This window comes from Camelus bactrianus, chromosome 3, assembly GCF_048773025.1.
Source record: "Camelus bactrianus isolate YW-2024 breed Bactrian camel chromosome 3, ASM4877302v1, whole genome shotgun sequence".
Classification (NCBI taxonomy): domain Eukaryota; kingdom Metazoa; phylum Chordata; class Mammalia; order Artiodactyla; family Camelidae; genus Camelus; species Camelus bactrianus.
In genome coordinates this window covers 92,680,622-92,704,928 of record NC_133541.1, presented here as the reverse complement: position 1 = coordinate 92,704,928, position 24,307 = coordinate 92,680,622, and the positions used below count along the sequence as shown (strand labels likewise).

At 36.3% G+C, this 24,307-nt stretch overlaps 1 protein-coding gene across 12 annotated transcripts in view; it reads right to left on the bottom strand.

Annotated features, from left to right (window-relative positions):
- The window catches only part of CDC42SE2 (CDC42 small effector 2), a 135,026-nt gene that overhangs the window by 55,632 nt on the left and 55,087 nt on the right, over positions 1 to 24,307 (bottom strand). For 6 of the 12 annotated variants that reach the window (XM_074360616.1, XM_074360617.1, XM_074360614.1 and 3 more), the window contains one exon: positions 12,295 to 12,467. The exons of 2 other annotated variants lie outside the window; for them this stretch is intronic. The gene's annotated coding sequence lies outside the window, so the exon portion shown is untranslated. Of the gene's footprint in view, positions 1 to 5,665; positions 5,689 to 12,272; positions 12,468 to 24,307 lie in introns of those variants that run through there. 4 more of the 12 variants (XM_045507764.2, XM_074360619.1, XM_074360618.1 and 1 more) reach the window with 3 other exon arrangements.

Here is a 24,307-nt window from a genome sequence, read left to right as displayed (position 1 = left end):
TAGTTAGCCCAAACATAAACTTTTTAATAAGATGTATTTTTTACTAAAACAAAACAAAACACTAACTTGGAATTTAAATGAAATGATAAAGTTCTGTTCCACATTGGTGACCTAAACAGAGTATCCAGACTATATAAAAAAGACTTTAAAGGTCTTGAAAGCACTCATATACTGAACTGTGGACCAGATAGGATGGTAACAGGGCTCTGACGACTATTAGAGAAAAAGTTAAAAATATATCTATATGGGATTCCAGTTGGTGGTTAAAAGCCTTTTTTGTTGCTTAGAGAAAATAATGTAAGGAAAAAAATACTTCTCTATCATCTTTTATCTTCCAGCCCCAGGATGGAATTTAATATATTTCGATAAATAGTGTTAATAATTTACATGTAAACATAAATATAGGAATGATGTTTTAAAAGAGGCTATTTTATAATAGGTTAATTCCAAAGATAATGGGCAAGTAAATTTAATTTGGCAACAACACAAAGAATACCTTAACACAAAATAAATAATACCTTGTATCATATTATCTCCTGAAAAGAGCTTTCCATTGCTATACCAGGCTTGTGCAGTGTATCAATAAGGAAACTAAGACGTACATGCACATTTAGCTCCTCTTTATTGTATTTCTTTCCTCAAACTGAACCAGGAAATCAGTAACCCTCTCTGACACCACATTTTAACTGGATAACAGAAACAAACTTCAGCATATGTTCTGAATGCAGGATTTTTACATGGATAGATGCATTATGTACAGTTGACCCTTGATCAACGCAGGAGGTTACGGGGCTGAGACCCTCCACGTAGTCGAGTATAACTTTAGACTCAGCCCTCCATATATGCAGTTCCACATCTGCGCATTCAATCAACCATGGATCGTATATTGGAAAAAAAAATCCATATAGGTGGACTCAAGCAGTTCAAACCTGTGTTGTAAAAGAGTCCACTGTATGTATGCATGTACGTGACAGATAGTTGAGCAACTGCTACGTACCAGGCCCCGTGAATGTGACAATGATCAACAAAGAGTGGTTCAAACAGAACTAAACACTTTTAAAATTTTATTACTAACTAATTAAGCTGAATATAAATATGAAATATGCACCGAACTGTAGGGTTGCCCTCTCGTCTTCTCCTTCAAGAGGTAATTCACTTTTGGGTTCCAATGAACCAAAAAACAAAACAAAACAGAACAACAGTTAAGTCCCAGGACTGACAAGGAGAGCTTAGGCATCCAAGCAGATCACAGTCGGGATATTCATTAAGGTGCTGACGCAGAAATCTTACTATTTACATCTGCTTCAGGGCCTGATGGAGTCAGATAAGACACAAATATCAATTACATGGATGTTAACTGTAGTTTGCTTAAAGCTCAATGAGAAAGCTAAGCTTTTTTTAAGGGGAAAAAGGAACCACAAGAATGTCTGCATATGTGACAATCAAAACAAAAAGCAATTGCACGTACAAGGAATTCACCAAAAGTTAATGTTTTTGTATCATATCATACATTGGGTTTTCAAAAATTCTTTTGATACAGCGACAGATAGATACAGTGACATAAATCTCCTGTTTGGACATGCTGATGGAATGGTTTTTCCTACAACTAGGGAAGTCTCCACAGCTTCATTTTCTAACAGGATGGGGCTCTATTTCTTTCACTTCTACCACACAGTCCAGAGGTTCTTTCATGAATACCCAGCACAGTGCTAGACTGGCTATTCTGTAGCAAAATTTTGACTGCCGCTCAAAGAGCAGCCACCCAAATTCACAGCTATCACACAATACTTCTAGTGGGAATATGTAAAAAGAAAACTGGGGTGGGGACCACAGATTCCTTACAAACTTGATGAACAGAAGGCATTCAGCCTGGCTGCCACTTCAATGTATTATAGAAAAAACTGTGGTTGTTCCAAGTCAGACTACTTGTCCAACTTAGTACAGATGTAACTACTTGTTTACGTACAATGTAGGTACTAAATAATAAATTTTTAAAATGTTCAAACCTTTTTGAATCATCTTATAAAGGCAGAATCCGAAACAATACGGGGGAAATTTTTTAATGCAGTTTAAAACGATTTTCATTTTCATATTCAAAGGAAAGCTCGTAATAATGGAAAACTTTGATAATGATGTCATGATGATGATGATTTCAGAAACAGAAAATACTAATCAGTCATCAAAGACATGGACTAGATAAGCAACAAGGATATATTATACAGCACAGGAAATGTAGCTATTATTTTGTAATAATCTTAAATAGAGTATAAGCCATAAAAAATACTGACTTACTATGCTGTATAGTAATATTGTAAATCAACTATACTTCGATTAACAAAAGAATATGGACTATTTCTGGATCATAAACTTAAAATCATAGTGGGTCACATGAGAAATTCAGTGTTCTTGAACTCTCCCATCTATTCTTGTCTCATATATATTTAAAAAAAAAACACACAATGATGATAGAAAATTCCCCTAAATTATAAAGAAAGGTTCAGCTAAATTGTAAACCCCTGATAAGGAAAAAAAATTTTTTGAGAACTAGTCATGCATTACTCTATGTACTTTGACAAATACTATCTTACTTAATTTCTACAATCCTAAGGGGTAAGTGTTCTCCTTACTTTAGAAATAAACCACAGCTCAGACACATTACGTAACTTGACCATTTTCTCTATATTCTTCTTTATGATCTAGTTCAATGCTACCTTAAATTATAGTTATTTATGACACACTGATTCTTGAAAGCTCCATCAAAGCAGACTCCAAATTACTGTATCTTTTATAGCACTTGACATGGAAACTTGACCTAGCATTTAAAGAAAGAAAGAGGAAAAAAAACCCAATGAATTAAAACTAGATTCTACCACTTATTAGCTAAGCAGCATTAGTCTATAATTTCTATGAACTGAAGTCTTCTCCTGTGAGGAGTAACCCGACACTGCAAGATTACTGTATGGCAGGATTCTGTACCTCCACGTTACTGTCTTTTGGGGCCAGGTGATTGGGGGGGGGGTGTTGTGTTACTGACCTGTGCACAATGGGATATTTAGCAACATCCCTCGCCCCTATCTTGTAAATGCCAGCAGCACACCTCCCCGCTAGCTGTGACAACCCAAAAAGTCTCCTGTCAAAATGACAATGTCAAATACCCCGGGAGAATGAGGTATTTGAGAACCACTGCTACAGGTAAAAGCATTATAAAAATGAACTGAAAAAAGCATATGATCTCCCTCGACTCTAGAGAATCCCCTTCAGGTGGGAGAAGGTAAGAACAAGGTTTCCTGAGCCAAGCCTCTAGTGGTAATACTCCTAAAAGCAACAATCAGCAACACAAGATTCTAACAACCTTATGCGTTGTAGTAAAGATGGCTACAAATTCTTGATTATTCCTTCAAGAGAGAGACAAATTCCCTACCTTACATTCAGACAATCTGAGTGACTTCCTTGACCAAAAGAATGAAGCTCAAGTCATGATCTGGAACTGATGAGGTCATAAAAGTCTTGTACCTTGTGCTCATAAGTCCATCTACCCTGAGACTGACGTGCTGGAAAGACCACAAACATAGCGACAGAGGTTAACAGGCCCACCGGAGCCTGGCCTTCCAGACTCCTCAGCCAGGGCAACAGACATACGAGTGAAGCTGCCTTGGATCCTCTAGTCCGTACCACCTGCTAGCTGAAGACTACCCAATGTCCTCTGCTGATGCCTCATGTAAGAGAAGACTTGCCAAGACCTGTTCAAATTTCTTACCCTCAAAATTGAGATTTAAGGTTGTTTTCAGGCACTAAGGTTTCAGGGAGTTTGTTTTTATACAGTTTGTATACATTTGGTATACATATACTATTCAATTAAAGATTTTCATATGCTTTAAAGAAAATCTCTATGTAACTATCTTTACTGGCTCAAACGAGGTCACCCAATTCCTATCAGGATGATAAAACCATCACGGGTTTGCAGTGCCTTCCTCCAAAATAAAGTCCTGAGGAAAAAAGAAGTAAATCTGGATTCTGGTAACAACAAACCAAAAAGAAAAGAAAAGAAAAAAGAAAGAAACAAAACCTGGTGGGGTAAAGACAACTGTACTGAATTTGCGTGGGAGCACACTGGTGACCAGTCAGCAGTAAAGGGTGGCAGGAGTTAAAAGACAGATTCCCTTAAAGCTTTTTTAAGACTCTGCCCTTATCCTTCCCTTGATTGTCCCTTCACCAGAAATTAGCAGAACAACCCAGATCTTTGTCAGCAGGATAAAGTCAGGACTTCCCTGGGAGGGGAAAGCTCATGAGAACAGGTACTGACTGATTTCTCTTCCTAGTCCTTCTTTCCCAAAAAACCCTACAGAGCTGGTGAATCATAATACAAAGAAACTACCTCTTAGAATTTGTATTATTTATTTCTAGGAGTTTAAAACACAAACCCTAATCAGAAGTTGCCTAATACAGTAGCAACCAACAGAAGAACGTAAGAGCAACTCAGTGGTGCCAGCCAGGTGGCTATGTGACCTGAGACTCATGACCTCCCTCTCCTTAAACTCACCTGGACTGACATAAACTAAGCCCTGGCTGTTGGCCATTCCCTCATATACACTATCACATGAAGTGGATAACACCCCCTCTCCCAAAGAATCATTAGCTCACTAGCTAAAATAAAAAGACACCTGGAGCATGAAACTACTGTAAAACAAAGACAACACACCGAACAAACCACACTATCTGAAGCAGAATTAGTCATTTAGATGATCCAAGAATGTACACTGAAGGACAAAGGGGAGATATTAGCATTATGAAACCACAATAAGAAACAAGGAAACAAACAAAAATCTGGTGGAAATATTGCATATGAAAAAAGGACATCCAGGTAATAGGAGTTCAGAACGAGGGGGGGAAATAAAACATTTTAAGAAAAAAATAAATAAACATTAAGAAATAATGGGAATAAATTTCCTAGAATTAAAGATAAAAGAAGTCAAGATTTCAGTATTCCAAGAGGCAAATAAGATATAAGAAAAAAACCTCCTTCCGAGAAAAGCTAAGAATACTGTGTGTGTCAGTAGTACTTTCAGAGAGTATTCAAACTTTTAACATGTAATACACTAGCATCACTTTGGGAAATCCAGAAGTAATCCTGAGTAATCCCAAAGAAAGCAAAATACCTGTATGCACAGAAATGTTTTACTACAACACTTATTATAAGAGGGAAACCCTGGACACAACCAAAATGTAATAATGAATGGTTTAATGACATATTATACAGCCATTGTCATAGTGTTGAAAAGACGTTATGTTTAACAAATCGTATGATTCGAGGGAATCTAAAACATCCAAACACCATGAGAAATTTACAATAAAACTACTATGAACATTTACTTTTTTAATGATTAAAACTTACAAACTTGTTTTTAAAAATCTGACAAACTTGGTAGCCTGTGTTTTGAAAATGTCCAGACTTCGTCAAAGACAGGCCAACAACAATTACATTTTAGATATAATTCACAGAAACACTAGCTTCCAAGAGTATTTATACTATTTATACTAAAGCAGAATATAATGTAGCTACTCTTATTGAGTGAGTAGCTTACGGCAGCTTTTGGACTTTATAAATAATAAAATATAGTGTGGAAAATTTCAATATCCACTATGCCAGGGAAAGCACAGGTCTTACTTCTACTAAGTGCTGTGTATTTTTATCATTTTCAGTAGCTCTGCTCCACATGAGACCATTGCCTGCCTTCATTTCTGGAATGCTGCCCCAATTCTTCTCTCCAAGGCCTTGTTGCCAGGGTTGCAGCTGCACAACCAATTCTTATTAAAATGTAAGTCTTTGAAATGCAAGTCTATGGAAAGGGACATAAAGGATTTCATTATCTTTTCTCAAAACTCACAGTGAGGACTGCACCCCCACCCTCCCCAAGCCTTACCACCACTTAGCACCCTTCTTCATCAGCTCACATACTAAATACAGTAAACGCAGCAGGTCAGTCTTACATATGCAAACAAAAAGTCATAAAGCAGTAAGCTGGATAGCAATGAACCTCAAAGTCTAGCAAAAATTATTTTTAAATGACTTCTAACATATATGATCTAAACACAGGTTATAGCTGGATACTCATACAGTATGAATAGTAGTTTCAAACATCACTACGAAATACTTCTAAAGAATACACATTTGCAAGAAAGAGGCACTTCTGTGATGATAATTTCAGAAACTTCAAGTCAAGAAAAAAAACTGCAAGTAATTTACTCAAAATGGAAAATACTTTAAGAGCTATTAATTTTGATGGAGAACTATTCATGCCTTTAAAATTATCTCTTAAAATAAGAAAAACTGAAAGACAATTTACACTCCTTTTCCATTTTTTTACTAGATTCTCATGTACTTTCCTTCTCTCGATAAAATCCTTAAACACTGCTTGACTGTGCTCTTGAAAGACAATTCATAACTGAGTTCATCTAGTGGGAAAAGTTAACAGACAAAACTGTCAAGATCATGAATGTAAAATTATTTTCAATTAAAAGTAAACAGCGGTCAAATAGTCTGTTGCTAAGTAAAAATGACCTTCTCATTAAAACATAATTTTTAATACTGGTATGTCAGTGGAACTCTGATAACACAGAAAACCTTCGAATTTCAACCATGTTAGAGAAAAGAATTAAAGTTAGCAAAATTCGTTGGGGTTAAGTATAGCCTAGTCTGTTCCCTGAGCGACTCATTCATGGTTAAACAGAAGGAAAAAAACGGGGGAGGCAGAGGGAAGCATACTATCCCCTGAGGATCTTATTTTACAACACATACCTAAAGTTAAAGCAACAAAGGACACTGAGGAACACTTTTTAAAAAGTAATTACCTGTTTAATTTTTGATGATTAAACTGAAATAATTACATGAATCAGATAAATTTTTTAAGTATACAAGAAATACATAATTACAATGCTTGTTAAAAACGTAGACTGAGATCACTGCACATTCATTATCATGGCTACTATCAAAAAATAAGCAAAACAGACAATAGCAAGGTTGATGAGGATGTAAAGAAACTGAAACCTTCCACACTGTCGGTGAAACTGTAAAATGGTACAACTCCTATGGTAAACAATACAGAGGTTCCTCAAAAATTTTAAATACTACCATATGATCCAGCACTTCCACTTCTGAGCATATATCCCTAAAAACTGAAGGTAGGGTCTCAAAGAATATTTGCACACCCAGTGCCAGAAGCACTTCATATAAGCCAAGAGGTGGAATTAAGCCAAATGTCCACCAGCCAATGAATAAACAAAATGTGATACATACACACAACAGAATATTAGTGTGAATATACCTAACAGTGGAGTCTTAAAAGGAAGGAAATCCTGTCACATATGACAACGTGGATGAACCTTGAGGATGTTACGCTAGGTAAAATAAACCAGTCACAAAAAGAAAAATACCGTATGATTCCACTTACATGACATATCTAAAGTAGTTGAATTTATAGAGAACAAAGTAGAATGGTGGTTACCAGGGACTGGCAAAGGCGGAAGAAGGGAGATGTTTAATGAGTAAAGAACTTCGGTTTTGCAAGATGAAAAAGTTATGGAGATCTGTTTCAAAACAATGTGAATATACTTAACACTACTGAACTATACGCTTAAAACTGGCTAAGATGGTAAATTTTTATGTTCTGTTTTTAACTACAATAAACAACATTTTTTTAAATAACCTCTAAGGTCTCACCCTTAGAGATCCCATGAGTTGATAAAGATGAAAAATATGATGAATCTGTTTGTTTTTTTTTTTTTTTTTCAAACTAAGTACCACATAATAATTTGCTTTTGTTTTTTGGTCAGATTCGTAGTAAATCACTAAAACTCAAAAGATACACCAATATTAGCTTCCTGTATAGCCTCTCTCAGGTATTGTAGTAATATACAAGAACAGAAGTATAAATACTTTTCTTCTTAAAACATTTTCACGTGACCATATACATCATTTGGCAGCTTGCTTTTTCACTTAACACTTTATCTTGGAAATCAGACAATATCAGTAACTTAAAAAACTGCCTCCCTCAATTGTGAAAGGCTGTATGTTATCATTCGGGTATAACTTCCCTCCAATAGACAGGAAGCTGGGTTGCTTCTAATCTTTTACTACTACAGAGATGCTGTAAAGAATCATCTTGTAAATTCAGACATGTGGAATGTGATGAAATAGGATCTATCTATAGGATAAATTCCAAGAAGTGAAATGGATGGATAAAGGGTCTATACACTTTAATTTTGGGTAGGCATTTTAAGATTTGACAGATATTTTTCGAATCTCCTTCTAAGAGAATGTAACAACCTACATTCCCACTAACAATTCAGTATCTGTATTACCAGTCTTCCAAAAAATATTTTATTTAAGACTTCCTAACTGCAATAATTTAAAGGGAAAAATCTACCTTCTTCCTATGAAGGCAAGAATCAGAATTTTTTTTTTTTTTGGATGACTACCCAGCTATAACACTGCCATTTTAAAAATCTTTTCTCCACTGATCTGAAATGCACCTTGTTATTATATTCTAAATTTCCACATCATTTGGGGGCTATTTCTATTCTGTAACACTGATATATCTCATACACCAGAATAGTTTTAGATTTGCATTTTTAATATCTGAGAGAACTAGCTCTTTAAAAAAATTTTTTTTCAAAAATTGGGTAATCTAATTTTTTCCATTTAAAACGTGGAGCATTAAAAAAAAAAACTAAAAAACCATTTCAGGTAAATAGTCTGAATTGCATAAAATTAAAACCTACAAATCTGAGTAAGTACCAGCTGAAAGAAATGTGCTCCAAAGGTCTGTTAAGTGACAGGTAGAAATGTTGCCGGAAAAAAGCACTCGTCCTATCAAAGGCCAGCTCAGTCTTGGCAGGCACATCGTGGTCCCGGGCCTCCACCAGGCTCGAGTTTCTTTGCCCAAAAATCCATTCTTATAGTTTTTGACCCAAATAGCTTTACTTGTATCAGCATCACAGTCACGATTTTTAATCAAATTACCTTAGCCAAATTACCTCAACTGGCCTAAGAAAGCCAATTGTTTCCATTTGGGTGGATAAATCTCTAACTCTGAAAAGTACAGAGATCAACACGGAAAAGATGAAGTGAAGCAAAACTTACAGTACTAATACTTACGCGCTATTAAACATATTTGTAGTAACTTATTATGGTACTTCATAATCTATTAAGATATTTGAAAGACAAGAACATTTGATATGCTAAATGTATAGGTTTATTAAACTTTCATGATTTAAGTTTTAGGAAGATTTGTTTGTTCTATTGGTAAATATGCCTTGTTAACTGTTTGAAATATCTGAGGGACTCAGAAAAGTAACTATAATTTAAAATGTCTAATGATGTAATTAGGTATGAAAGCGTTGGTCAGTATTTAAGAAGTAATATTTACTTTTCAGTATCTGGCATTAAAACCCACTGACAATATAAACAGCACTGAACTTTTTTAGTGAGTTTTATATGAGTTTTAAAGAGAATTACAGAAACAGGGAGACAGCCATTGGAATATGGTCTTGGATGGAAATTTTCTATATCCACTTTAAGATCAATACATTTCATTTACTTAATATTCTCTGTAAGTATTTTTCAGTGAACATGTTTTTAAGGCATTCACAAATACTACTTGATGGTAATAATAAATGAAAATAGGTGTCTTGCATGTGACTACTCCTTTTCAAAGAGGAAACGGCTTCTTTTATAAAAGGATGTCTTCTGTCCATAAAGCACAAAACAAAGTACATTTTCTCATGCTGCCACAAAACACTCCTTAATCAAAACCACAAAAGGGCTGCTTTTATGATTTCTTCATGGAAATCACAGCCTTTATAGTAAGGACATAGAGCAACAGCTACAATAAGTCCCAGCTGCTGTGGCAAGGCTTATTATACTATTACTACCTGCTAAGTGGCCCGACATTAAGGCCACCAATTCTATTTACATAAGCACAACACTGCCCCTCAGATGGCAATTATTTCCAGATACTTCTACCCTGGGCCATTAACCAAAAAACTGGAGATTTAATATCAATTTCCATTCTCTTAAACTATAAAACTATAATAAGACTTTCAAAAACCTTTTCTAGACATAAACAGATATTTTTGACCCTACTGTGAAAACTGAAGAGCTAATGGCATTAATCTAATCCCTCCACATCACCCAAGCTCTTTTCTTATAGACACTTACACATTAGAATAGGAGAAACTGAGAGCCATTTAGGGGCAATGTTTAAATGAATACCCCACTCTGCCTCCACACTTTAATAACTGTCTGTAATGTGCACACTTCCTTGTTCCCTCACATCTGGTGAATCAATTAAACCTCATGTACGTGCGTGCGCACGTGTGACAAATATCTAAAATCGCCTGGCAGTTTCGAGTAGACTGGTACCCTACAGCACGATGCTATCAAGTCAGAATGAAAACGGTAGGATGAGAAATCAGCCACATGAACAAAAAACCAAGAAACAACAACTGTTAATACTAAACATATATTTTCTAGTTTTTCTTCCATCTGTAAAACGGATATATTTCCTATTACTAGTCAAAACATACGCTATCAAGATGCCTCACTAATCAGATAACTATAAAAATTAACTTATTCAATATATTTATCGACCTCCTATTATTTACGTAGACTGGGCCTACATAAATAAACATTTTAAAATATGTTTAAAATAAATATAAATCAGCAAATTATAAAGTATATGAAAATATTTTTAAATGCATAATAGTGAATTTACCAAAGATATAGGAAGTTTAAACTACCAGAGATTAAAACTGAAGAACAGTATTTAAGTAGATAAAAATAAGTGAACAATTTTTAATTTGGAGCAATTATGACATAGTGCCAACACTTTAAAATATGGCCTTCACAGATGTTAAAACAGAATTTTAAAAAATTCTTAATAAAACAGAAGTAAGTTGATCTCTTTTACATTTTACTTATAAGGAATATCAAAAGGCTGGCTTCCTGCTCAGAGGTGAAACACTATAAACATTCCAATTAATGTAAGCATTTCATGAAACATTAGATGCCTTAAATTAATAAACAAGACAAGATACTCATTGTAATCACAATGTTCTACAAGTTCTAGCCAATGCAGTTAGTAAGTGAACCAACTTAAGACATGAATCTGGAAAGGATAAAGCAAAATTATGTTTACTTACAAATAAAGACAGCAGTCCCAGAAAAGCTAAGTGAATTGAATATAAGACTATTAGAAACACTAACTGAATGTCATTAAGTTAGCTGATTAAATTTAACAAAAAGCAATAATCTTCCTAATGTTAGCAATAAACAGATGAGTTTAAGCTGTAAAAGCACAATGAAGCAGCAGTAGAGCACTGGTTAAAGGCACAGAGGGGATTTAAGCATAGCCCTTGACTTCACTAAGTTTACAGTGTGCTACAAAGGCAATATACTCCAACATTACTGGACATGAAGTAGAAATGCAGAAGACACTAAAAGACAGTGGGTAATCAGAAAAGGGGGAAATCAAATGAATTGGGATGATTTCCACAGCAAGTAATGGAAAATCTGAAGGGAAAACTGCTTAAACAATAAGGAAATATATTATGTCACACAGTAGAGAATCCACAGTGAAGGTGGTCTAGGCATGGTGAGTGGGGCTCCAGTTCTACTTCTCTGCAGTTCTCTTGCCTCTGCCCTCCTTTAGGGAAGGGAGTCACCTTCAGGCTGGTAGCAAGACAGCTGTAACAGTTCCAGATGTCACATCCAGAGAAGACAAGCTCTATGGGAGGGACCATCTCTTCTTCTTCCTCAAAAGTGAGAAAACCTTTCCCAAGAGCCCCTGCAGACGTCACCTTTACTTCCCATCCACCAGAACTGGCTCTCATGCCCATTCCTAACACAGGCACTTCCGAAGGCAACAAGACCCACCGTAACCAAGGTCAGAATGAATGCTGTTAACTATCATGACCATCGCTTTAGTGATGGCTGAATATATCAAGGGAGACAGGCCTTGAGGACAGTATGATTTGGACTGGAGAAAAAAATAAAAGATAAAAATATACAGACAAAGGAAGGGATGTGTCCAACTGAAGAAGAAAGTCAAACTGTAACCATACACTAAACACACTTCAGGGATAAAAAAATTCTCTTGAACTGTGCTGTTATCATCCTCTGTAACACAAAAATTAACTGACTATTCAACAGTCGGTAATGCTAAGCATGCAGGAGGAGGAGTTCTCTTTTTATGGGAAGGCTTTAGGTTAATTACCAGTGGGGACAGTCAGACTCACCACTCCTTGTCAACAGAAGCCACCCATTCAGCTATCTCTGGGTTGAGCACATTCCATATTATGCATACAGATGGCTGCAGACTCACTGTCAGTAGAAGCTGTTCCTTGAAGCTGTCTTCTCATTTGGCTTCGAGGTTTTACTCAAAAATCCACACACTCACAACTGGCCCTATCTGCAAACGAAAGCACGCAATTAGGAGGCAAAAAGCTGCAGGGAGCAATTCCTCCCTCCCTCGCAACCTGTAATTAACTGATACGTATGAAAACTGAACTTAAACACCAGATTCACTAAGCACCATGTTCAAACTAAGCAACCTGAATTTCAAAGGTTCTAATGTGCTTATTACACAGTTACCACCCTTTTCCCATCATATAAATTTACTGTAGTGTCCACAGTATACCAGGTGCAACTCTTACCCACAGGTAGAAAGCAACACACTTATGTTTGGTGGAAGCACACAAGGCTGGCCTACACAGCGTGTTAAAGGAGACCTGCCTACATTTATTAATCAGAAGATTTAACATAAAAGTGAAAATATCTGACCTCTCTTGAAAAAAAAAAAAAAAAAGAAGAAGAAGAAGATCTGGCAATACTGGGCCCACCTTCCCACCTGGTAACATTCTGTTGGAGCTGATCAGCAGCTAATCCTTCAGATGAGACATGGGCTATGCAGTTCTCCACAGATGTCACCACTCTCTTATATTAGAACCCAGCTCACGGTTATCTGTCTGGAAACTGTTGGCATCTGAGCTTGCAAACTCTGCTTTATATTTATAATAGCTCACAGGGAACGTTTATTACTGCCAAAGCCAAGCATGTTTTTCTGCCTTGTGGATACAACATAGCATAGCAGTAACCACATTGACTTTGGACTCAGAGGGCCGTAGGCTTGAAATCTAATTCTGCAAATAACTAGCTGTGTGACATCAGGCCTATTTTTAACCTAAGAAATATTTCTTCATTTGCAAGCCTCCAAATAAACATATAAGCACTTAACAGAGTCCACAAACAACAGACCTAAAATCTAACATGTCCAGGCTGAACTGATGATTCCACATCCATTCCTTTCTCACAGTCCTCATCTCAGTAAATTGCACTGTGATACATGTAGTCTGTGCTCAAGCCTCAAACCTCAAAGTCCTTATCGTATACTCTCCCTCATGCCCTCAAAACCATCACCAAAGTGGTTGATTTTCTAGAATATGTAATTTGAACAGATGCTTAGAATCCCATAAAAACCATAAAAAAAAACCCCAGCAATTCCTCAGAATCAACTGCTTTTCTGAAATTACCTCCGAATTCATCTATTTAAATAATGGTAGCTTGAAATTTCAAGGTCCCACATTTATGAGGACTACTACTATTTTATGAAAAGATGAAGACAAAATATTGGGGATGTCACATATCAAAGTAATGCATTACATTTTGTAAGCTTACACATTTCTTCAAGTCTAAGCTGACAATGAATTAGGATGTTATGCTTAATCTGAAAATGAAATTAAGAAAACAGAAAGATGACCAGAACTAACGAATGAGCTTAGGAAGGTCGCAGGATATGAAGTTAATACTCAAAAATCAATTCTTTTGCTATAGAACAATTGTTCACTTATCATACAACCCAGCCGTTCTAGTCCTAGGTTATTTGCCTAAGAGAAATCAAAGTGTATGCCCACAAAAGCAGCTTTACGTTTAATGGCTGAAAACTGGAAACAGACTCAACTGTCTACCTACAATAGAATGGATGCACAAAATGTGGTAAAGCCATTTAATGTTTCACTACTTGCAGTTCTTAAAAATGACTATTATATACTCATCAACATGGATGAATCTCAAAATAACGATGCTGAGAAGCCATACCAAGAGTCCATATTGTAGAATCCATTTATATAAAATTCTAGAATCTCTAGACAGACAGATAGAAAGCAGTTCATCTAATTGCCAGGGCTGAGGGGCCAAGAGAATAGGAAGTGCCTTCAAATGGCTGAAAAGAAACGTTTGGGGGTGAAACATACTTTCATTATATTGAGTGTGGTGATAGTTTCACAGGTGTGTGTGTGTTTGTGTGTGTATGTTAAAACTTAGTATGTGCCATTAATTTTAAGTTTAAAACAAAGTAATTCATTGCATATTAATAACTGGTACAAGGCTGATTAATATGAAAAGCAAAACCCCTTCAATGCATTAAGTTTGAAAATCATGGCCACAATCTTTCTCATCAGAAATTAATTCTTTCAGAAGTATTATATCTCAATGGTAGTGATCAGAAACATAATTACTGATCACAAAGAAAACATGTGCCAAAACCAGCACTCTACTAACCTAGTATAACTTGGCATGAGTAAAAAGGAAATGTGGCGGATTTCAGCACTATTCATTCAATTATAGTCCACAAAGTACGTCAGTCTTTCATCACATTTGGAAGGAATTAGATAAAAAATATTAAGCCATTTCATTATCAACCAACAAGATATTTTAATATGTCATCTGGCATATTGACATCCATCTGGGTGCTATAATGCACTTCAGATTCTGCTCAGAATTAATGAAGAAGACATGAAATCAGATTTAATTTAACTGTTAAACGCTGGCATGGCTTGGTGCTTTTTCTACCACATTAAATGCCACCTCTAACCCCAGCTGCTCGTTATTTATATTGAAGAGACAGAGCAAACTGCATTACTTCCTTAGCTGAACCTAACCATTAAATTTTAGACAGTATCATAAGAGCATACTCCCATCTCCACCCAGAGACGTCTATTTTCCAAGGTAACCAGTCTCAGTTCCATCGTACTGCTACAACAAAAGGCTGCATCTTTAAAGAAACGAGTTAACAGTGCTACCTTTCAATACTTTTAGGACTGTCAGAGAGAATACTAGTTCTGCATCATCCCGGAGGGCAGAACTAGAGTGACTGAGCAGAGGCTGTGTGTTCCATGTATTAGAACATCTGAGTCATTGCTGCCTGAAGGTGGAATGTCCTGCCTTGGGATACCGATCTTCAGCGGTCGGGGTATCAGGATAGTGAATCAAAAGTTCCCACAGAACTTTAGTTTAACTTTGTCACTTTTTCCAATCCTCAGATCATCTTATGAATTTACAAATAAAATCTACTCTTAAATGCCCAATCCACTGCAATTCAAAAGTCTTCAGTTTAAGCTGATCAAACTATAACAACTAAAGTCCTAAGTCTTACAGTAACATTTCTGTTTAGTTTCCACTTTTCCCCAATGGACAGTGGCTTACAATATTACGCCTTGACCCTATTAAATTACTCTGATGTTGAATGAAAAATATGTGCTAAATATGTGTCCCATTTCCTTGCTCATTTAACGTCAAACGCAAATTCCTTTTTCTTCCCAAAGAATATAGATCTAGCAGGGACAAGTAAAGATCTGAAAGAAATCTAGTCCAATTTCCTCATTTTACAGCCTCACAAAGGTATCGAACTTTGCCCCAAATCTCATAACTGATCAGTATAATGCCTATTAGCACTGCACTAAATCACTGTCACTTATTTCCTCTATAAGTACACTGTAAAGAAATGTGTATAACCATTCACTTAGTTATGTGGAAAGTTATCTGGACACTAATGTCGTAGTCAATGGTGACACTGCTAAAGACTCCAGACACTTTGCGCTGCCTCGCGCTATTGTTTTGCCGGAGCTGTTAACACTCCTGGACCCTAAATATGTAGGGTGTCGTAGGGTTACAGAAATGGATACAGGAGAGGGTGTACATGTGGACAGCTGTGAATTTTTAAACAGGGGGATAGAATTTATTTCTAACTTCTGGAGTTTCAGAATCTGGTGGAAAAGGATACATATGCTTTAATAAAAAACAGAAAAGGAGTGATGAGGTAATAAAGAGGGACTACTAGTGGGAATGCAAAATGGTGCAACCACTTTGGAAACAGTGTGGCAATATTCCTATAAAGGTATATATACACTTAGCCGGCACCCAAACCTACTCCCAAGAGGAATGAAGACCTATGTCCGCACAAAGAATGCAGGCTAGAGGAAGCAGTACAAGACAGCAGTTAAGAAAACGGGCCCTAGAGTCAAACTGCCAGAGTCTGAATTCTAGCACTGCCACTAATCATATGTGTCATCTTTTGGCAAGTTATTCACTCTGCCTCACTTTCCTGAACTGTAAAATGCAAATAATTCATAAGGCAATTGTGAGGTTTAAATTAGGTTAATACATATAAAATGCTTGAAACATGGTCTGGCACAAAGTAAGCCTTCAGAATTATGGCTATCAGAAGGGGAATAGGGTTTATTATATAACATTATGATGGTATTTTTCTTAGCAAGTCAGAGGACATTTTAAAATACACATACACACCCACAGCAACTGCAGTACAATGTAGTGCTTAACAGTTTACTGTATTTTGTTTATGGTCAATATTAAGCCATTTCATTATTTCCAATTCTGACTGCCATGGAGAACTGCAGGCAAGAAATTTTACTTTCCTAAGATTTGGTTTCATCAACTATAAACAAAGACACTGCCACTTACCTCAGAGAATTATTGTTAAGAATGTAATAACATGTATAAAGTGTTTATATGCTTGGCACATGGTAGCTAAAAACTGATACCATTTTATTACACTATTATTTATATAAGTACATATATATGTAATATGTATATAATGTATGAGTACATTACAACTTGAGTGACCATTCATCTAGTCTGTATCTGCTTTCGATCATCCCAGTTTACACAGGTTCACAATGAAATTACCAACAGCCATTCCTCTTCTATCTCAGTATGTTCCAGTTCAGATATACATTATATGGTCACCCTAATACATACCTAAAATACTTTCAAGATTTTCCCTCTATTTAGTTCTTCATCCTCTTGAATTTTCTCTTATTCCCTTTTTACTGACATTACCTCTTTGCTATCCAACTCACCATCCCCCTTTCCAAATACACAATCTCTGGCTGCTTTCCAGGTGATGGGTGACCTCAGTGCTTCAAGTCCAGGCTCCTCTGTGGTCTCACATGCCTCAACAATGCCATACTTCCAAAACCTAACCTTTCTGAAATTCCTATCTGTCCCTCCAATCTCAACTCCAGAATAAAACCTAGTGACCTAAAACACCACCACCAACAATGGATTAAAGTTTTAGCTCTCTTGAGAGATAGCTACATGTTAATAGGTAACTCCTAGAGAGACAACACCTTAATCCAAAGTAGACAATCTTTAGTAACATCAATTTCAGATACTACAAAAGCTGAGGAGGAGAGATCATTTGAGGACCATTTCCTCTCCACAAACCAAACAACTGGGTTTCTACTAAATAAATATACCATAACAGCCTTGATTTCCTTCTTTTTGCTGGTTCCCAAATAATACAGTCAAAAACACCAAAGGCTCTTAGCTCAAGTATCAGATAACAGTTCCTAAAGGGTTTTGTCCTGCGCACTCCCTCTTTCACTCTACAAATGCTCCCCTGGGTTACTGTGATCACTCCCCTGAGTTCAATGTGTATACTGATGGAAGTCCTACCTCCAGCCCAAAGCTCTCCAGCCTAGGTGTCTTTCAGTTTAACGTCACATACCCAATTGCTTATCTGCCTCAACCTTAACTGAACTCTACTCCTCTCCCACTCAACTTATTTTCATTAAACTTCCTCATCTAACCAGTTTCCCTAAACCAAAAACAAGGTCATTATCCTTGCCTCCTACCTTTCATTCTCTTTCCCCACTGCCAAGTAACAATCAGATTCTCTCAACTCTTCTTCCAATCTGTTTCTTCCCAACCCTAGAGCCACTAGTCAAGCTCTGGGCACCAGCATGTCTAAAAATTACCAAAAGAGTTGCTAACTAATCTCCTAGTTGTTAATCTCAGTACCTCCAATTCATTCCCACTTAGGCTAGAATGATCCTTCTAAAATCAAGGTCTGATCATGTTTTTTCCCCCTACCTTAAAACTCCATTTAATGACTCACTGTTATTCTCAGGAAACATTCAGTTCTGTATTATGACTCACAAGGACCTTTATGGTTTGGTCCCCACTTTTCTCTTCAATCTCATTTACTGCCTCTTCCACTCATAACTGTGCATATAACCGTTCTCCATTTCTTCGTGTTCCTCAAACCCATTACCCACACTCTCTCTCTCGTTACCAGGGCACCACACTTGCTGTTCACCTCAGCAGTGCATACTCTTCTGAACTTGACATGGCCATCGCTTCCTTCAGGAAGCCTTCCCCAACCCTCCAAATCTACTATTAGGCACTCTTTCGATGTAACGTGTGCCTTCCCTTCAGGGCACTTGTAATGCAGAGGCTGCACCTCCAAACCATGGGGGGAACTTACGTCCAGAATTTCAGATATAGAAGTTCATGGATATGGCATCCTGCTTTGGGTGCCATATTTTAAGAGACACTAATAAACTAGAATGTATCCAGAGAGAAGAGAAAGCAGGATGGTGAGAAGTCTGAAAATCATGTCATGTAAGCAAGAGTTAAAGAACCTAGAGAGATTTAGCCTAGCAAAAAGCACAGGAGGAAGATATGACAAACTTCAAATAAGTGTAGGCCTTAGCATACAGCATGTGAAAGAGGAAACAGATTTATCGTGGGTTGTCACAGGAGGGTGGTTCGAAAGTCATTATGGAGAAGTTTTAGAAAAGCACCCCCTAAAAGATATTGGGTTGTCTAGAAAAGTAGGGAATTCATAGTCACTAGAGGTTTTTAGATGCGGGACACTAAAAAGATTCCTATGTTTGGGAGAAGGTCCTACTAGACAATATTTACAGTCCAAATCAATCCTCAAGATTCTAAGACACCTAAATTTATAAAACATTTTAAACATGATTAGGTAGCAGCTGAATTAAAGCACAGTCCCCTAATTAAAAAAAATCAAAAAACAAAACAAAAAAACTACCCTAGTAAGAAGCATAACTTCCTAACATGTGAGATTTAACTGCCTGTTTCACAAAGAAATCTGAAGAATTCCTAATTAATAAAAATAGCTGAATACATTATTTTTCTATATTAAATGAACTTTTTAAAGAAAACAGATATTTTCGATAAGACTGAAAGAAGGGAGTGTCTCCTACTTTATTTGACTCTGTGTGAAAAACCAAAAAGACACCTAAATGTCAATCAGTCAGTTTATTCAGATAGAATGCTTATTTCTCAAAGGGAAAAATGATATCAAAAAGGCATATTTAGTATATAATAACTTTTAAAAAGACTTTGGAGACATATTAATTAGGTTTCTGATTTATACATGAGGAAAAGGGAAAGGCAGGAAAGAATTTTTAAAGGTTTCCAAATGTTTCACAGAATTGTGAAGAAGGCCACGGGTACAAGAAAAACTACTGCGGAAAATGGGGTGAAAGGAGACTGTGTCCTCTCTGCTGTACCTTGAGGTTGAACTGATATGGAAAGGAAGCCATTTTTGCATGAATGAGAACACAAAATGCAAAAAGAGAATAGACAGTATTTATTCTCATGGTATATGACTTTAAAAAGCACATAAAATGTCTACATCAGTAACTCACTGTCATCTTTAACTCACCAATACTTACAATCTCCACACTTTCATTTTACAACACTTAGAGGAAAAAAATTCTATTGTCATTAAAACATCACATTTAATAGATACGTTGCACTTTTAAATTTGATTTTATTCAGGGAGATGGGATGGTCTTCTCTCCCCATAAGAAACACTTTTATAATAAGAGTCTTTAAAAATAAACTAAACTTGTAAAACATTATTTCCCTTTCTACACAACTTTCTAAAACAATTCTACATATATGAAAGGCTATAACAGGGAAGCAACTTAGACTGGAAAGCCCATTATAGGTGGAATTGTGCCCCATTCTCCCTCCTATCACAAAAAAGAGGTATGATGAGGTCCTAACCCACAGGACCCCTGAATGTGACCTTATTTGGAAGTAGGGTTGTTGCAGACATAATTAGTTAAAATAAGGTCATACTGCAAGACGGTGGGCCCCTAAATCCAACATGATGAATGTCCTTATAAGAAACTGGCCATGTGAAGAAGACACAAACAGGGAGAAAACCACATGTTGACAAGTCAGAGATTGGAATTACGCAGCTACAAGCCTAGGAATGCCAAGGATTGCCATCAAACCACCAGAAGCTGGGGAGAGGCAAGAAAAAATTCCCCTGCAGGGGTAACATGGCCCTCCTACACCTTGATTATGGACTGCAAGCCTCCAGAACTGTGAGACAGGTTTCTGTTCATAGGGCTTCACTGTGGAAGCCTGAGGAAATGAATACAGCTTCATTTGATTAGAAGAGTGAAAACAGTCAGACAACTCTAAATGTTACAATCATGATCACTGCAATCCAACGTCTAATCAAAAGAGGATCTGGGCCTTGCTTGGGAGTAGTCACTGTTAACAAGATCTCCAGCTCATCAGAAGTGAGCCCATGTCGCTGTTAATTGTCCCACTTATTCACTATTTAGGCTAGATGGCTATGTAGGCCACTAGGTTTTTTATAAATTTTTTTCCATCATTTTTTTATTGGACAGTCTTCATGTTCTTACTTTACATTTCATTTACTTATTTTGACTAGGTAGCACACCTACACAGTAAAATGGGATATAAAGTATTTCACCCTCACTTGTCCACAAATCACCGTGTTCTTCAATCCCAAAACAACCATTATTAATAGTTTTTTGTATCTTTACACTGTGATTCCATGCATCTAGAAAAAAATTATTTATCATACATGTGATGGACATCAATGTTAGCATATTCTGTGTATCACACCGATCCTTGTTTTTACCACTTCATGTACCTTGTGAGATCACTCTGCGCATGTAGGACAGGTTATTTGCTCTACTGCATTCTACCATGCAGGTGCACCATAATACGTTTAACTAATCTCACAGAGATGGATGTGTAGGTTGCCGCCAATATTTGTCTTTATCACAAATGATTGCTCCCATGTTTATTTTTCCTGACAGCACTTTAAGTTTTCTGGCATTCTGCATATACACACACATATATGTATATTACTCATTTATGGCATGTCTTTACCAACCAGGGTCTTATGAAGACATGCATTTTTGTTTTAGTTTGTAGCAGAACACCTGATTGTCTGGCACACAGCTAGAGCAGCAAGTATTTATTGAATAAATGAATGTTTGTACTTAACCCCACAAAAGAAAACCATATATGACAGCTAAAAAGTACAACAGAACTTTCCTTCAAGGCAAAGTAAGTCATAATTCCCAAACTGATCAGAAATGTGTCCATCATGTATTAATTTTCTATATTGTGTCAAGTTAAATTGTTATATTTTAGTTTGATCTAGATTTGATACACCCTGTGAACCACGGAGCGTCTCAATTTAATTTAGCCCATTTGACTGGTCCTTCAGAATATTAACCCAAATAGTAGATACTTAATTGGACCTCGGCATCCTCATACGTAGTGGCCCTCCTACACTGACAATATCATTAACATGCAATTTCTACTACCAGCTATGCTTTTCCAGTCACTAGAAGAGTGACTCAGTGTGGTAGTATTTCTGGTAAATGCAGAAGGAGCTGAAATCTCAACCTATCCTGCGAAAGTCAACCCTTGTTTAACTTGTCCCAATTGCCTTCATTAGGAATTAAGACAGGATAAATCGTGTCATTCTCTTTGAGGAGAAGCCAGTCTGCATTTCGATCAGGACCTGGCACACTAGGGCCTAGAAGTAAAAATGCTCACTGACAAACTGTTCATTGGGGATGGAAAAGGCCGAACACTTTAAAGACAAATAAGCACAAAAGGAAAGTAAGTTTTACTCATTTTTAGATTATTAAAATCTGCCAAGTCTGCAACTTGTACTACAAAAATATCTCTACGTGTTCAACTGTTCAACATTCAAATTAGCAAGTATACATATATTATTATTCAGTATAAAGGTCGCCATTTTAAAGAAGCTTAGTAATCAACAGTTTATTCCAAGAGAAAACTACAGACTGGCTCCCTGACAACTTTAATTCCACCCACTTCTGCACAATTACAACCAACCATGTTTGTGACCAAGAGCCAAATAACCCCTAAACTTAGCAAAGAAATCATTAGAAAGGCTCATGTTTATAAAAACAACAACACTTTGAAGGGTTCTTTGTGCTTAAGAGTAGAAGGGAAAATGATACATAAAACTGTAAGGTATCTTAGATGTAAATGGCAATCCTGATCTTATGTGTATTCTGAAAACTGGACTTCCGAAAAAAAATAAGAATTCATATTTTTTAAAAAGTTACATCCATATAACAATAATTTGGAGTCTTTTTTTTTTTTTAATGAAAAAAGGAACGTGCCGGACTGCTTGTGAAGGCGTTTCCCACTCTCAGAGAGATTTTATATCGATCCATGTTTCCTTCTAGTATTTTTAAGGTTTGCTTTTTTAAACACAACTCTGGAAAATCAAGAATTTATCTTGGTATCAAGTGTGAAGTAGAGGTCTAGTTTACTTTTTTTTTCCCTAATTTTTGTGTTTTGGCAATTACTTCTATGAGGTTCTGATAACTATGTTCACTGGTCCATGGTCTACTGTAAAATCCACTCTGTTTCATCATTAAAGGTCAGTTAAACAATTTGTCAAAGCTTTCAAGGAAAAATTAAAAGGTAAATGAGATAATTTACTTAAAAGGAAAAGTGCACAATACCAATTAAACCAGGAGAAAAATTATTCCCCTAACTCAAAGGTTTTCAACCCAGTGCAAGGTACAATGGTCTGGACAGTTTTAAGGAAATTAATTTCCAGATCTCCACCTGCCTTCTGTACCCTTTTCTAAAACTGATGCCCATCACTCATTCTCCTTTTCTACTTTCCCGTTCACAATAGCTCTTCTGTATTATAGAAGAAAGTCATATTTGTTACTAATCTCAAAGCTTAATAAGGTACTTTGCTTCAAGAAATCAAAGGGAGAATGAGGAAGAGTCAGTCTCATGGGAGCAAAGCAAGAAATACTGAAACTCACAGGTGGACTCCTTATCTAATCAATCAATCAATGTTAGAATTCATAAATGAAAATAGTTTTCCAGTGGTTATTCAATGCAGGTGTTGCCATGTTTATTACAATGAGAAAAGACAGATCATTTCTAACAAGAAAACATACCCAATTTGACTGGTTTGACAATGAAACCTAAGTTATAGCAACATTTTCACTGAAGTGAGTAAGCAAGAACCCAAAGGCTCAAGGCTTTTGGCAAGTTGTGTGTGTTTCTTGCAAGGAACTGACACATACAGCACTGTCTATTAAATTTAAAATATGCATTGCCTATATTTATCCTCCCTCTCTGCATTTTAGAAGTAAAATGCACAAGAATTAGTTATTTCATACTATAATTATGAACTAAAAATCTGAGGTAAATATGAAGAATTAAAAGTTCTGCAGCAGTAGTCTGAAATGTTATTTATAACATGATAATTATTGGATCAACATAAAAAGGTACTATTCCTAACACTGAATGATCCTGTTTTTCTTGGTTGATTAAATTTATATCAGTGACATACACAGCTATAGCAATGGTCATTTTTTCAAGTGTTTCTTTTACCTTGCTAATAAAAGAAATACATCTTGGTGTGAAAAGCATGGAAAATATAGAACTGTTTTAAAAATCTGATAGTCACCATCCCCCCAAACTACATACACTGAGTAACAGTTGTATATGTACAACCTTGTATCCTACTTTTAGCACTCTGACAATCATTCAACCATTTCTCTTTACGGAAAATTTAAGTAATTTTCAATTTTTCTTCAATATAAATAAAGCTTTACTGAATATTTTTTGATAGAAAGTTTTTTTTAAGGATAAATGAAATACGGTTGATCCATGCAATGAGATACTATTTAGCCATGAAAAGGAACGAGCACTCACACATACTAAAACATGGTTGAACCCTGAAAAATACACACTAAATGGAAGAAGCCAGTTACAAAAGGCCTACTCGTGGAAGTGTAAAGTGGAACAGCCACTTTGAGAAACAGTTTAGCAGCACCCGAAAATGTTAAACATCAG